Raw genomic sequence first — 15,453 nt, 5'->3', positions numbered from 1 at the left:
TTTTATATAAATGAAACGAGAACAATGTACGAGAGATAAAAATACTTCATATTCTCTCTAAGATTCAAAGCATCTCGTGACGATGACGTTTATCGAGATTATTCAAGAACTAGTCTACGTCATATAAAAATGGGTAAAAATACATGTGTGAATGACTTGAAAACTGATTGGCTCAATCAAATCGTCTTTGTTTTGCTTCTTCTTTCTGGCATTACGTCCCCTTTGGGACAGAGCCTGCTCCTCAGTTTAGTGTTCTTATGAGCACTTCCACAGTTATTAACTGAGAGCTTACTGTGCCAATGACCATTTTTGCATGCGTATATCGTGTGACAGGTACGAAGATACTCTATGCCCTGGGAAGTCGAGAAAATTTTCAACCCGAAAAGATCCTCGACCGGTGGGATTCGAACCCTCGACCCTCAGCTTGGTCTTGCCGAATAGCTGCGCGTTTACCGCTACGGCTATCTGGGCCCCACTATGTTTTGCTATGTTTGTTTATATCCTCCTAAATAATTTGGGTTTTTTCCTCAAAAATAATTATGCAATGAAAATTAAAATTGAAAATAATAATAAACCTTCGAATTGTTAAGTGGAATACAGTCGGGTCTCCTATTAAACGCATTCCTATAACGTGCACTCCTATAAGACACACCAGGACGTTATAGGAGACCCAGGGCTTATGGGATTTCATCACTTTGGGGGTGACGTTGAATATCTCGTATGCCAAAAGAGATAGTACAGTACTGTCTTCGGCAAAGTTTCAGTACTAAGTACGATCTACCTTTAGGAGTTGAGGATCATCCTTTTAGTTGAGAACTTGGCCGGTAGGGGCGCTTTTTCTAATTTGCACTATATGAACCATGAGGGATAAGAATGCAAAATTTTGTAACATATGATATCTCTGAATCCTGATGTTTTGGAAGGTTGGTGTCTTCGGAAGAGTTGTTCAGTAGCTCAAGGGCTGACATGTGGTGGTCATTCTGATACGGAATTACGCCACCAGGCGGCGCTAGTTGGCATGGAATTTTTGTTTTGCGCATAGCTCAGTTGCCTGACCACTTAAAAACATGGCGTCTTCGGCAAAGTTGCTTAGTATCACAAGGGCTAACATTATTTGAGCCGAAAGTTTCTAAATTTTGCCACTAGGCGGCGCTAGTGAGCAACGAATTTTTGTTTTGCGCATAGCTCAGTAGCCTGACCACTTAGAACGATGGCGTCTTCGGCAAAGTTGCTCAGTATCACAAGGTCTAACATTATTTGAGCCGAAAGTTTCGAAATTTTGCCACTAGGCGCCGCTAGTGAGCAAAGAATTTTTGTTTCGTGGATAGCTCAGTAGCCTGACCACTTAGAAAGATGGCGTCTTCGACAAAGTTGCTCAGTACCACAAGGGCTAACATTATTTGAGCTGAAAGTTTCGAAATTTTGCCACTAGGCGGCACTAATGCGCCAAGAATTTTTGTTTTGCGCATAGCTCAGTAGCCTGACCACTTAGGACGATGGCGTCTTCAGCAAAGTTGCTCAGTATCACAAGGGCTAACATTATTTGAGCCAAAAGTTTCAAAATTTTGCCACTAGGCTTCGCTAGTGAGCAAATAATTTTTGTTTTGCGCATAGCTCAGTAGCCTGACCACTTAGAAAGATGGCGTCTTCGGCAAAGTTGCTCAGCATCACAAGGGCTAACATTATTTGAGCCAAAAGTTTCGAAATTTTGCCACTAGGCGCCGCTAGTGAGCAACGAATTTTTGTTTCGTGGATAGCTCAGTAGCCTGACCACTTAGAAAGATGGCGTCTTCAGCAAAGTTGCTCAGTATCACAAGGGCTAACATTATTTGAGCCAAAAGTTTCGAAATTTTGCCACTAGGCGCCGCTAGTGAGCAAAGAATTTTTGTTTCGTGGATAGCTCAGTAGCCTGACCACTTAGAAAGATGGCGTCTTCGGCAAAGTTGCTCAGCATCACAAGGGCTAACATTATTGGAGCCGAATGTTTCGAAATTTTGCCACTAGGTGGCGCTAGTGAGCAAGGAATTTTTATTACAATTATTATTTATCTTTCTAAGTGGTCGGGCTACTGAGCTATGCGCAAAACAAAAATTCTTTGCTCACTAGCGCCGCCTAGTGGCAAAATTTCAAAACTTTCGGCTCAAATAATGTTAGCCCTTGTGATACTGAGCAACTTTGCCGAACACGCCATCTTTCTAAGTGGTCAGGCAACTGAGCAATGCGCAAAACAATAATTCCTTGCTCACTAGCGCCGCCTAATGGCAAAATTTCGAAACTTTCGGCTCAAATAATGTTAGCCCTTGTGATACTGAGCAACTTTGCCGAAGACGCCAACTTTCTAAGTGGTCAGACTACTGAGCTATCCACGGAATAAAAATTTCTTGCTCACTAGCGCCGCCTAGTGGCAAAATTTCGAAACTTTCGGCTCAAATAATGTTAGCCCTTGTGATACTGAGCAACTTTGCCGAAGACGCCATCTTTCTAAGTGGTCGGGCTACTGAGCTATGCGCAAAACAAAAATTCTTGGCTCACTAGTGCCGCCTAGTGGCAAAATTTCGAAACTTTCAGCTCAAATAATGTTAGCCCTTGTGATACTGAGCAACTTTGCCGAAGACGCCATCTTTCTAAGTGGTCAGGCTACTGAGCTATGCGCAAAACAAAAATTATTTGCTCACTAGCGAAGCCTAGTGGCAAAATTTCGAAACTTTCGGCTCAAATAATGTTAGCCCTTGTGATACTAAGCAACTTTGCCGAAGACGCCAACTTTCTAAGTGGTCAGACTACTGAGCTATCCACGGAATAAAAATTTCTTGCTCACTAGCGCCGCCTAGTGGCAAAATTTCGAAACTTTCGGCTCAAATAATGTTAGCCCTTGTGATACTGAGCAACTTTGCCGAAGACGCCATCTTTCTAAGTGGTCGGGCTACTGAGCTATGCGCAAAACAAAAATTCTTGGCTCACTAGTGCCGCCTAGTGGCAAAATTTCGAAACTTTCAGCTCAAATAATGTTAGCCCTTGTGATACTGAGCAACTTTGCCGAAGACGCCATCTTTCTATGTGGTCAGGCAACTGAGCTATGCGCAAAACAAAAATTCTTTGCTCACTAGCGCCGCCTAGTGGCAAAATTTCGAAACTTTCGGCTCCAATAATGTTAGCCCTTGTGATACTGAGCAACTTTGCCGAAGACGCCATCTTTCTAAGTGGTCAGGCAACTGAGCTATGCGCAAAACAAAAATTCCATGCCCACTAGCGCCGCCTGGTGGCGTAATTCCGTATCAGAATGACCACCACATGTCAGTCCTTGAGCTACTGAACAACTCTTCCGAAGACACCAACCTTCCAAAACATCAGGATTCAGAGATATCATATGTTACAAAATTTTGCATTCTTATCCCTCATGGTTCATATAGTGCAAATCAGAAAAAGCGCCCCTACCGGCCAAGTTCTCAACTAAAAGGATGATCCTCAACTCCTAAAGGTAGATCGTACTTAGTACTGAAACTTTGCCGAAGACAGTACTGTACTATCTCTTTTGGCATACGAGATATTCAACGACACCCTCAAAGTGATGAAATCCCATAAGCCCTGGGTCTCCTATAACGTAGATTCCTATTACGCCCCCCAACCATGTGTCTAATAGGAGACCTGACTGTACCTATGAATAAATGAAAACCGAATTGAGAACTATATCATTTTATTCCACTACGGTTTGTATCCTTTGACAGGTACGCATAATTCGACCTCCACTATAAGGCCGTTGTCAGAGTCGTGTACTAGACTCGAAAATTAAATTATTTTTTTACAGACTCTCTCCAACCTCTTTCACTCACTTTACCTAACATATACACTATCACTTTTGAAATCACAAAGGCCTCCTTCAAATGATGCTTGAACGATGTTTTTGTTAAGGTTGGTAACATGGAACTAATTTATTTTAAATAACTGGAATCATTCATTTTATTCCTAGAGCTAAAAAGGAAACGTCAAAATATTCAGTCTGCGTAAGCAGCTTTCCTAAAAATTCATGTAAATTTACGTCATATGTGCCCGACAGCTTGGACGTTTTTAAGTGCAAATAATTACCATAAAATTTCTTCTTCTTCTTTCTGACGCTAAAGAAGCCTGGTTCTCAACTTCTCATGAGCACTTCCACAGATATTAACTAACAGCTATCTTTGTCAATCGACCAATGTTGCATGTGTATATCGTGTGACAGGTACGATCATACTCTACGCTCAGGGAAGTCGAGAAAATTCCCTTTACGAAAAGATGCTCGACCGGCTGGACTCTAACCTACGACCCTCATCATGATCTTACTTAGTATCTGCGTGTATACTGTATGGCTATCTGGCTCCCAATATCAAATTTATTTTATTTTATTTTTTACATCGAGTCTATTTGCTTAAAATGAAATTTAAGTCATTGTAATACAGTAGAGACCGGATTTTGTCAGCCTCCCGATGAATTTTAGGCTGACAAAATGGGGAACCTGACAAAATCGGGACATATATTTTGTTTCTGTTTTTTCAAATTTTAACATGTTAATATTTGCTTATGAACTACGTTTACGACCTACATACTGCCCATAACTGCATAACAGTCACATTCGACATTTTTGACAAATTGGAGTTAATACCATGGATAGTCATCAAATGATGAATACTTTCGATCTACTTACTGAAATCTGTGAGAATGTTCTAGAAAATTCGAGAAAAATGCCAAGTTGTTTTGTCACATTGGTAATTATAACCGCATAACAGTCACACTGAGATTCTAAATGAGCCTCGTAATGTAATAGCAATAAAATTTCTATCAGAATTATTTTCTGACTATTCACCTAGTATGCGATATGAGTTGTACGAAATATTAGCCTCAAATAAGCACTTTTGAGTTGCTGGTAATTTTTCGAAATTTTAGTTTCCTCCCATACTGTCGTAAAATGCACACTAAATGTTCCATTTACTCAATGCCTACTTTTGTCGAATGTTACAAATATCCAGTTATGGGCAGCATAGCTTTTAAAGGGGGCGAGGGACATGGGCGTAGTCAGGTTTTTTTTGTTTATCAGGGGGAGAAAAGCGGCCCTCACAATTTCATTCTCAAATTTCACGCCAAAGGATCCCTTTGATCGGCAATTTTGCTCTGGCCTGTAATACAACCGGCATCAATCTGAATCTTAGTTCTACCTAACCGTTGAATTATCTAAGCATTTTTCTTACAGTTAGACAGCTGCAAACAGTAGACTTTTTGATTTTCCATGAGCTTTTAAAGTTTGGATTTTTATTTTTATTTTTAATATATCAGCTTATCTAAGTCTCAAAATTTCAGATTTAGACAATATATTTTTAAACGTAAAAAGAATGAAACGATATTTTTTATATGAGCGGATAATCTAGACTCCATAACTTCATACATTGTTTTATAGTTAAGTAGACTATTTCAAACGCATTTCATACATCATAAACAACATATTTGCGAGTAATACCAGCAGGGGCCTTCCTTAGCCGAATGGTTAGAGTCCACGGCTAAAAAGCAAAGCCATGCTGAAGGTGTCTGGGTTCGATTCCCGGTCAGTCCAGGATCTTTTCGTAATGGAAATTTTTTTGACTTCCCTGGGCATAGAGTTTCATCGTACGTTTCAATATACGAATGTGAAAATGGCAACTTTGGCAATGGAAGCTCTCAGGTAATAACTATGGAAGTGCTCATTGAACACTTAGCTGAGAAGCAGGCTCTGTCCCAGTGAGGATGTAATGCCAAGAAGAAGTAGAAGAAGAAGAAGAAGAAGAAGACTAGCATGGGCTGCATACATGAATAGTATGCCATTCAAAGGACTCTGTGGTTTGGAAGCAAATAGTAAGTAAAGGTTTTCAGCTTCAGTTGTCAAATTTCATAAATATTATGGCGGAAATTGAACCGGCATACATTGTAGAACACCAAAATGGATTATCGCGTCAACATGGTAAGGTACCGTGGGGTAAGTGGATACAGAAAAATCAACTGTCAACTTCATTGTTATGTAAAGCTAACGTGAATAATGTAATTCAAACTTTTTTCTGTGGACAACAAATGAGGGACTAATGTGCTTCAAATCGTTTCTTGTTTCGATTTTTCTGATTGTTGTGTATTAAGTATGAGCGACTTGAAAATTTGCACCAAATGATCCACTTGCCGAAAATTCCTTGCTCACTAGCGCCACCTAGTGGCAAAATTTCGAAACTTTCAGCTCAAATAATGTTAGCCCTTGTGATACTGAGCAACTTTGCCGAAGACGCCATCTTTCTATGTGGTCAGGCAACTGAGCTATGCGCAAAACAAAAATTCTTTGCTCACTAGCGCCGCCTAGTGGCAAAATTTCGAAACTTTCGGCTCCAATAATGTTAGCCCTTGTGATACTGAGCAACTTTGCCGAAGACGCCATCTTTCTAAGTGGTCAGGCAACTGAGCTATGCGCAAAACAAAAATTCCATGCCCACTAGCGCCGCCTGGTGGCGTAATTCCGTATCAGAATGACCACCACATGTCAGTCCTTGAGCTACTGAACAACTCTTCCGAAGACACCAACCTTCCAAAACATCAGGATTCAGAGATATCATATGTTACAAAATTTTGCATTCTTATCCCTCATGGTTCATATAGTGCAAATCAGAAAAAGCGCCCCTACCGGCCAAGTTCTCAACTGAAAGGATGATCCTCAACTCCTAAAGGTAGATCGTACTTAGTACTGAAACTTTGCCGAAGACAGTACTGTACTATCTCTTTTGGCATACGAGATATTCAACGACACCCTCAAAGTGATGAAATCCCATAAGCCCTGGGTCTCCTATAACGTAGATTCCTATTACGCCCCCCAACCATGTGTCTAATAGGAGACCTGACTGTACCTATGAATAAATGAAAACCGAATTGAGAACTATATCATTTTATTCCACTACGGTTTGTATCCTTTGACAGGTACGCATAATTCGACCTCCACTATAAGGCCGTTGTCAGAGTCGTGTACTAGACTCGAAAATTAAATTATTTTTTTACAGACTCTCTCCAACCTCTTTCACTCACTTTACCTAACATATACACTATCACTTTTGAAATCACAAAGGCCTCCTTCAAATGATGCTTGAACGATGTTTTTGTTAAGGTTGGTAACATGGAACTAATTTATTTTAAATAACTGGAATCATTCATTTTATTCCTAGAGCTAAAAAGGAAACGTCAAAATATTCAGTCTGCGTAAGCAGCTTTCCTAAAAATTCATGTAAATTTACGTCATATGTGCCCGACAGCTTGGACGTTTTTAAGTGCAAATAATTACCATAAAATTTCTTCTTCTTCTTTCTGACGCTAAAGAAGCCTGGTTCTCAACTTCTCATGAGCACTTCCACAGATATTAACTAACAGCTATCTTTGTCAATCGACCAATGTTGCATGTGTATATCGTGTGACAGGTACGATCATACTCTACGCTCAGGGAAGTCGAGAAAATTCCCTTTACGAAAAGATGCTCGACCGGCTGGACTCTAACCTACGACCCTCATCATGATCTTACTTAGTATCTGCGTGTATACTGTATGGCTATCTGGCTCCCAATATCAAATTTATTTTATTTTATTTTTTACATCGAGTCTATTTGCTTAAAATGAAATTTAAGTCATTGTAATACAGTAGAGACCGGATTTTGTCAGCCTCCCGATGAATTTTAGGCTGACAAAATGGGGAACCTGACAAAATCGGGACATATATTTTGTTTCTGTTTTTTCAAATTTTAACATGTTAATATTTGCTTATGAACTACGTTTACGACCTACATACTGCCCATAACTGCATAACAGTCACATTCGACATTTTTGACAAATTGGAGTTAATACCATGGATAGTCATCAAATGATGAATACTTTCGATCTACTTACTGAAATCTGTGAGAATGTTCTAGAAAATTCGAGAAAAATGCCAAGTTGTTTTGTCACATTGGTAATTATAACCGCATAACAGTCACACTGAGATTCTAAATGAGCCTCGTAATGTAATAGCAATAAAATTTCTATCAGAATTATTTTCTGACTATTCACCTAGTATGCGATATGAGTTGTACGAAATATTAGCCTCAAATAAGCACTTTTGAGTTGCTGGTAATTTTTCGAAATTTTAGTTTCCTCCCATACTGTCGTAAAATGCACACTAAATGTTCCATTTACTCAATGCCTACTTTTGTCGAATGTTACAAATATCCAGTTATGGGCAGCATAGCTTTTAAAGGGGGCGAGGGACATGGGCGTAGTCAGGTTTTTTTTGTTTATCAGGGGGAGAAAAGCGGCCCTCACAATTTCATTCTCAAATTTCACGCCAAAGGATCCCTTTGATCGGCAATTTTGCTCTGGCCTGTAATACAACCGGCATCAATCTGAATCTTAGTTCTACCTAACCGTTGAATTATCTAAGCATTTTTCTTACAGTTAGACAGCTGCAAACAGTAGACTTTTTGATTTTCCATGAGCTTTTAAAGTTTGGATTTTTATTTTTATTTTTAATATATCAGCTTATCTAAGTCTCAAAATTTCAGATTTAGACAATATATTTTTAAACGTAAAAAGAATGAAACGATATTTTTTATATGAGCGGATAATCTAGACTCCATAACTTCATACATTGTTTTATAGTTAAGTAGACTATTTCAAACGCATTTCATACATCATAAACAACATATTTGCGAGTAATACCAGCAGGGGCCTTCCTTAGCCGAATGGTTAGAGTCCACGGCTAAAAAGCAAAGCCATGCTGAAGGTGTCTGGGTTCGATTCCCGGTCAGTCCAGGATCTTTTCGTAATGGAAATTTTTTTGACTTCCCTGGGCATAGAGTTTCATCGTACGTTTCAATATACGAATGTGAAAATGGCAACTTTGGCAATGGAAGCTCTCAGGTAATAACTATGGAAGTGCTCATTGAACACTTAGCTGAGAAGCAGGCTCTGTCCCAGTGAGGATGTAATGCCAAGAAGAAGTAGAAGAAGAAGAAGAAGAAGAAGACTAGCATGGGCTGCATACATGAATAGTATGCCATTCAAAGGACTCTGTGGTTTGGAAGCAAATAGTAAGTAAAGGTTTTCAGCTTCAGTTGTCAAATTTCATAAATATTATGGCGGAAATTGAACCGGCATACATTGTAGAACACCAAAATGGATTATCGCGTCAACATGGTAAGGTACCGTGGGGTAAGTGGATACAGAAAAATCAACTGTCAACTTCATTGTTATGTAAAGCTAACGTGAATAATGTAATTCAAACTTTTTTCTGTGGATAACAAATGAGGGACTAATGTGCTTCAAATCGTTTCTTGTTTCGATTTTTCTGATTGTTGTGTATTAAGTATGAGCGACTTGAAAATTTGCACCAAATGATCCACTTGCCCCACCATGGTGGGGTAAGTGGATCACCAAACAAAAAAATCTATTCTCAAAACTAGTATGGTATAATTATGTATAGTATGAATGATATTACTTTCGTTGTTGTTAATAGTGCTAGTAATATTATATTTTGATAGTTTAAAAATTAAAAAAAAATATCTTCATTTTATCAAAATAATATTTAACATATTTTACATTATTTCACACTAATTCGAACAAAAAAAAACATTGTGGCTAGCATAATTTGGAGGAAATTCATCCATTTATACACATAAGCTAAACAGAAGTATTGCAGGGGTATTCCAAACGATGTTTTCGAAATACACTTATTGTTTAAAACATAAGTTACATTTATTTTTGATTGAAAAACTGAAATCTTTTCATTCTATTGATGAATATAATTGTATCATATATCTAGAACAATTTATATGGTCAAATAAGGTATGACATTAGGCATTCAATTGAAAGAAACAAATATTTTGGTCTATTGCATCTCAGCTTAGATAAACCACGTAAAGTTTTGGTTTAAATATTGCAATATTCATTCTTTAAATGTTTTATACCAGAAAGATTAAAAATAAACTGTTAGGTGGATTAATTCAATTTTTTTATAGTCAATTTGACAAATTTAAGCTAGGAATGAGAAAAGTTAAAGGAAAACAACATTTGCGGATATTACAACTTATTCAAATTCTCGTGAACAGTGTGTCAACAAATGATAATAATACTTGATGCACTTACCCCACCCCATTCAAAACTAGGGGTAAGTGTACCATGTCCAATATATTTGTATTTATTTATAAAAATCTCATATTTTTCATTGTGATTCATTCAATTAGAACTGAAATGCTCACCATGTGTTGAAAAAACTAATAGTATTCGATTTTAGACAGAGAAACAATGGATTTTTGATTGATAGAAAACAATTTCGAAATAAATCAATTTTTGCGGCTCACAAGTTTGCTTGTGTTAGTGTACGTGTAGTACCAGTTTTGCAATAGTATTAGTGTGGACGTAAGAATAGAACCTAAAACGAAGCAATGGTGCAAAAACATTCAACGTTTTCAAGTATTTAAGCTTAATATGGACAAATGATCCACTTACCCCACTGATACACTTCCCCCACTGTACCTTATTGATCAATTATCAAAGCAAGGGGAAATTCAAAAATTACGTCCATTGTTTTTAAGTCAATCTAAATCCTCCCCATGTCCACGATCACGCTTTTGCCCACATGCACTGTCGCACTTTCATACACCTCTACTCCCCTAAATGAATGACGTAATTTTTGAACGTTCCCCTAAACTTTTACTTTGTCTTAAACTTTGCTAAAGGAGATTTAAAACATTAAATGTGATTCCCAATCTATTTCAAATATGGACGTATAAAAAATAAAAGTTTTTAAACCAAAGCTATGAGTTTCTGTCACATAGTTTTCGAACGGTACATCATCCTTATGATTCGTATGAAATCACTCATTCATGTTTAAATGCAATATTATGCACTATTGTGGACATTAGAATCAGATTCAGCCACTTAATTCGATCAAAATACTGAAAATGAAAATTGGTAGTCTACACTCTGAAAAATATCTAAACTATATAGTTTAAAAGCCACTCTAAATCGCTATTTGCCTGGTTGGGTCTAAGCCCCGTATAGGTGCAGACTATACAGGCTTATTTATCCTGAGCATAAACTGACGCTAGTATAACTCCACCGCATCAATGCTTTTTATAGCATGCTACCGAATTCCCCGACGTTGCTACAAATATAAACAAAGAGGAAAACATTGAAAAAAATCAAACTCCCCGTTTTTATTTTATTATCTTTAAAACACATGGAAATGAAATCAGTAGTTTGCACTTAACATTAAGACCCATGCCTTATTTCAGATAACTAAAATTTTGATTCTGCGTAGTCTGCCGTTCACAAAACTTCCGAGCCGCTCGTATTTAATTATCCTGCAAATATTCAATAGCATCCAGATCCGAAATGATGGATTCTTCTCATGTTTCTGCTTTCTGGACCGTGTTTTCTGCATTGAAGTAGTACTCCATGACGCTGTTTCCGTTTTGCACGTGCAGACACTCGGTGTTTTCGAGCTTTTCTGAAATAAATGAAGGAAGAAAAATTAAACTGAGATGAAGGGAATTTAAACTTGTATTACATTTCTTACCTACCAAACAGTTCCTAGCCATTCGCCATTCGATTAATTCGCAATTTCTAATGAAAAGCAGTCCACTTTTGAGAATTTTCTAATGATAGTTAATCGAATAGTAGACAAATTAATGAAACGAATTTCGCGAGTCAAGCCGTCTTCACCGACATTTTTGTTTTTGTGAACATCTGCGGTCGCTAAAATACACTGATAAAAATAGTTTTGTGGAAGTCCAGCTTAGTTTAGTTTATTATACCAAAAATGTATACCACTTAAACTGAGCCTAGTGTATTCTTTAAGTATGACAAAAATGTATGAGTTTTAAACCGCTTATGATTTCTATTATTTCTGAGTGTACAACGAACATCGACCGGGTAAGTGCCGGCACCAGCACAATTGTGCTGGTCCCACTTTGTCCCTCCAGAAATATTTGCAGTGTGAATCAATTCTCATTTGGTCTTCACCATTTCAAAGAATGACTCTTTCACTCTCGATTCGTATCGGTGCATACCTAGAAATAACGAATAGTGGAAAAGTTGCGACAGATAAAACTTTTTCAATTCTTACGGTGTTTGTTTACTTTTTGTTTACCCTGAGCTGGTGTTTTCTAAACACGATGTAAACAAAAGCTGTTGTACTTGATTACAAGTATCAATGATAATTCAATAATCAAAATCGAAAAAGTTTAGTAAAACAATGATTTATTGGCTGAAATAGTCATTCGATGTCAAGGGTGCCGAACAGCACAATTGTGCTGGTTCGTGCCGAAAGGGATATAGCAATGTGGTTTGAATGTCAAAGTACCGTAATCCGGGGTATCATTGATCAGCGGGGTAACATTGATCGGAATGACTCATCTCGTAAGGGTTCATTCAAATATTACGTAACGCAAAATTTTCCTATTTCAGACCCCCTCCCTCCCCCACATAACAGCTTTTGTACGGACAATTTTAAATTTTTGTATGGACCATAACACTATGTAAGACCCCCTCCCTCCCCCTGTCGCGTTACGTAATATTTGAATGATCCCTAATAAGTTGGTATCATCATTTATTGATGAAACATTTCCAAAGCATTAATGTTTTAAGATTAATTAAGATTTTTGCAAAAATTGCGTTAACTTTATGCGTAAATTTGTCAAATTTGCGAAACAATGATTTCAATTATTAAGGATGACACTACCGAAGATTCATGTCTCACATAAGTTCTGCAAGTGATATGAGCAAGAAAAATGCAATTCTCACTTGTGTCCAAAATAATGAAAAATGTTTAGATCCTCCATGATCGTAGGGGCATTTCTATCTCGTAGGGGAAGTTTTTCTCCACATTTTGGCATGTTCTTTGACTTGGTTACGCTGTGCAATCAATTAATTGGGACAAAAAACTAAAATCACTTCCTTAGGGGGTCCAAAATACGACCGTTACCCTATGTCGACTCCATTCGGCAGTATCCGGTAAATGGGCTGCATCGCCATCAAGAACAGCGTTACGGATAACACAGCCAGGCTGTCTTGGTAGTGTCATTCTAAAAACACACCCAAGCCGTTCCCATTGGGGACGTTAGCCACAAGGAAATACGTTTCAAGTAATACTGTTTCATATGGTATGCCCTCTTCAACATCTAATCCAATTTCTCTCGCCGTTCCCTTACGGTACCGATCCATCTAGCAGTGTTGCATTTGAACGCGTTCAGTTTTACGTTCCAGTTCAAATTTTTGAACGAGGGATCAAGTAGGCTTGAACATTGATCAGTTCAAAAAATTGAACTCTAAGGTGCTAATAAATTAACGCGGAATGGAAATTGTTTTGATTGCAGAATCAAAACATATTTCAATGCAGAAAGTTTTGCAAAAGATGTTGAGGAACATTAAAAGTTCCATACATAGTGGGTGATATTAATTCATCATACCCTGAAGCAGTCTTGCACGAAAGTTCAATGTTTGCTGCGTTCACGTGCAAAAATTGAACGCGTTCAGTTCAGTTTTGGCTCGCGTTCAGATTAAGATGCATCACTGCCATCTAGTATTCATTGCCTTCTTCTCCATGCTCCCTCTTACTTCGAGCAAAATAGACCGATATGCCGATAAACAAATTCAAAATATAATTATCACGGTCAATACCTTCGTAGGCAAAATTGTATATTATATTCGTGATCAAACGTCAACATCCCACCGCAAAATCGCTTGTGTTTGGAGGGGATTTTAACCTCAAAATTGCCAAATAACCCCCAAAGCATCACCTCCAAGTTAGTTCTAATACCCTCCGTTATATGAAATAAAGTGGCGCGTCGATCGACGCAAGTTTATCGTTAAACAGTCAATCGGAAAGTTACAGATGTGTTATTCTTGTAACTTCAATAAAATGGCTTGAAAAACAAATAATTTTTATCACGAAGACATCAATAACTTTTGAACTAAAATAGATATCACTAATCTTTTTGCATGTAAATTTTGTGTTTTCTTAATTTCTAAAAGTCGTTCATAAACGCCATTGCATTGGGGGTAGGTGTTTTACTTTACTGGCATGATAAATATTCCCCAAACATCCTATAGCAATAGTGCCCGCCAGGTTCGGAGCTTGTTTAGATGAATTTTATCGGTGTCCAGCCATTCGGCCGAACGCCGTTTGACCGAATGCCGTTTGGCCGAACACCATTTGACCGAATGCCATCTGGCCGAACGGGTCGTTTGGCCGAATGCCGTTTGGCCGAATTACAAACAAAAAATATTGATACAACGCTGAATTATAGGTGTGGTCCAATAATTGTTCAGCTAATTAATTTATAGACTTTTATGATGTGATGGGACGTAATATTTGTTGCTATATAAGTGCTTGAAGAAACCGATAAAATCAACCCGGTAATTCAGGACGAAGTTGTGAACTTCACACATCGCGTCAAGTATCTTAGCTGATGCTTGTTCTTTCACTGGGTTACCAACGGTGTGCTATAGTTCCAAGTATTTTAATGATTTCATCAGAAGTTATTCCTTCTTTGAAACGTAGGCTATTCTTTCGAGTTATACTGATTTTATTACTACTGGCAATAATTTAGCTTTTACTTTCATCGGGAATTTTGCCTTCTTTAAATAGTCGGCAGTTCTTTCTAGTTATAATAATAAAGCGATTATTTGCATTCTACTAGCTTAAATTTTCACTGGTGATTTTTCCTTCTTTTGATCATAGGCTATTCTTTCAAACTTAAATTATTTTTCAAACTTATTAGAATTAATGCTCATAATACGTTCATGAAAGTCTTATTCAAAACATTTTGTTTAGCACAAGGATCAGCTCAGGTGAAGTGAGATGTCATTCTCCTCCAGGATTAAGATTACAACGTGTGAACTGAACTCTGCTCCGTTGCTTGCAGTAAACCGATTGACTCGGTGGACAATTACGCCAAAGAAGCTCACTGTTTCTCCTTTGTTGAAAGAAGAAGCCAACATTTGTGATTGAAACAATTTACTTAACACGATTCGATTAATCGAAGCAAACCGGTCCTGCAGAAGGACGAATAAGTCGTAAACTGTTTTAGTTACTGTGAAAAGCTGATATCAGACACAATTGGAAAACCTTTGCTGGCAGTTATTACCGCTAGCAGAGAAGTGAGTAAGTGCTAACATTTAGGATGCTGATTATTTGTATAACAATGACGATTTAGCCATCTTTAATAATAAGCTCAATAAATTCTTTGAGATTCAGCTTCAAATTTCATTACAAATGCATGCCAACTGCAAGCCACTATTGTTTTCTATTTCGGCCAAATGACATTCGGCCAAAGGACCCTTTCGGCCAAATGGCGTTCGGCCAAATGATCCGGAACCATTCTATCATGCACTGTTCTTCAAAGCTGTAGCAGTAGACGATAAACAGACACTCATGATGTGTTGTATTTCATGA

The 15,453-nt window shown here is 37.9% G+C and overlaps 1 long non-coding RNA gene across 1 annotated transcript; it reads right to left on the bottom strand.

Annotated features, from left to right (window-relative positions):
* Positions 1–11,187: 11,187 nt before the first annotated feature.
* LOC110676365 lies at positions 11,188–11,917 on the bottom strand. The gene is made up of 2 exons (XR_002500309.1): positions 11,575–11,917; positions 11,188–11,505 (listed from the first exon to the last, which is right to left on the bottom strand). It is a non-coding gene; the product is annotated as an uncharacterized LOC110676365 (long non-coding RNA).
* Positions 11,918–15,453: the final 3,536 nt, after the last annotated feature.

Source organism: Aedes aegypti, chromosome 2 (assembly GCF_002204515.2).
Source record: "Aedes aegypti strain LVP_AGWG chromosome 2, AaegL5.0 Primary Assembly, whole genome shotgun sequence".
Lineage (NCBI taxonomy): Eukaryota > Metazoa > Arthropoda > Insecta > Diptera > Culicidae > Aedes > Aedes aegypti.
Note: the sequence above shows the minus strand (reverse complement) of the source record. Positions and strands in the feature narration are given on the sequence as shown.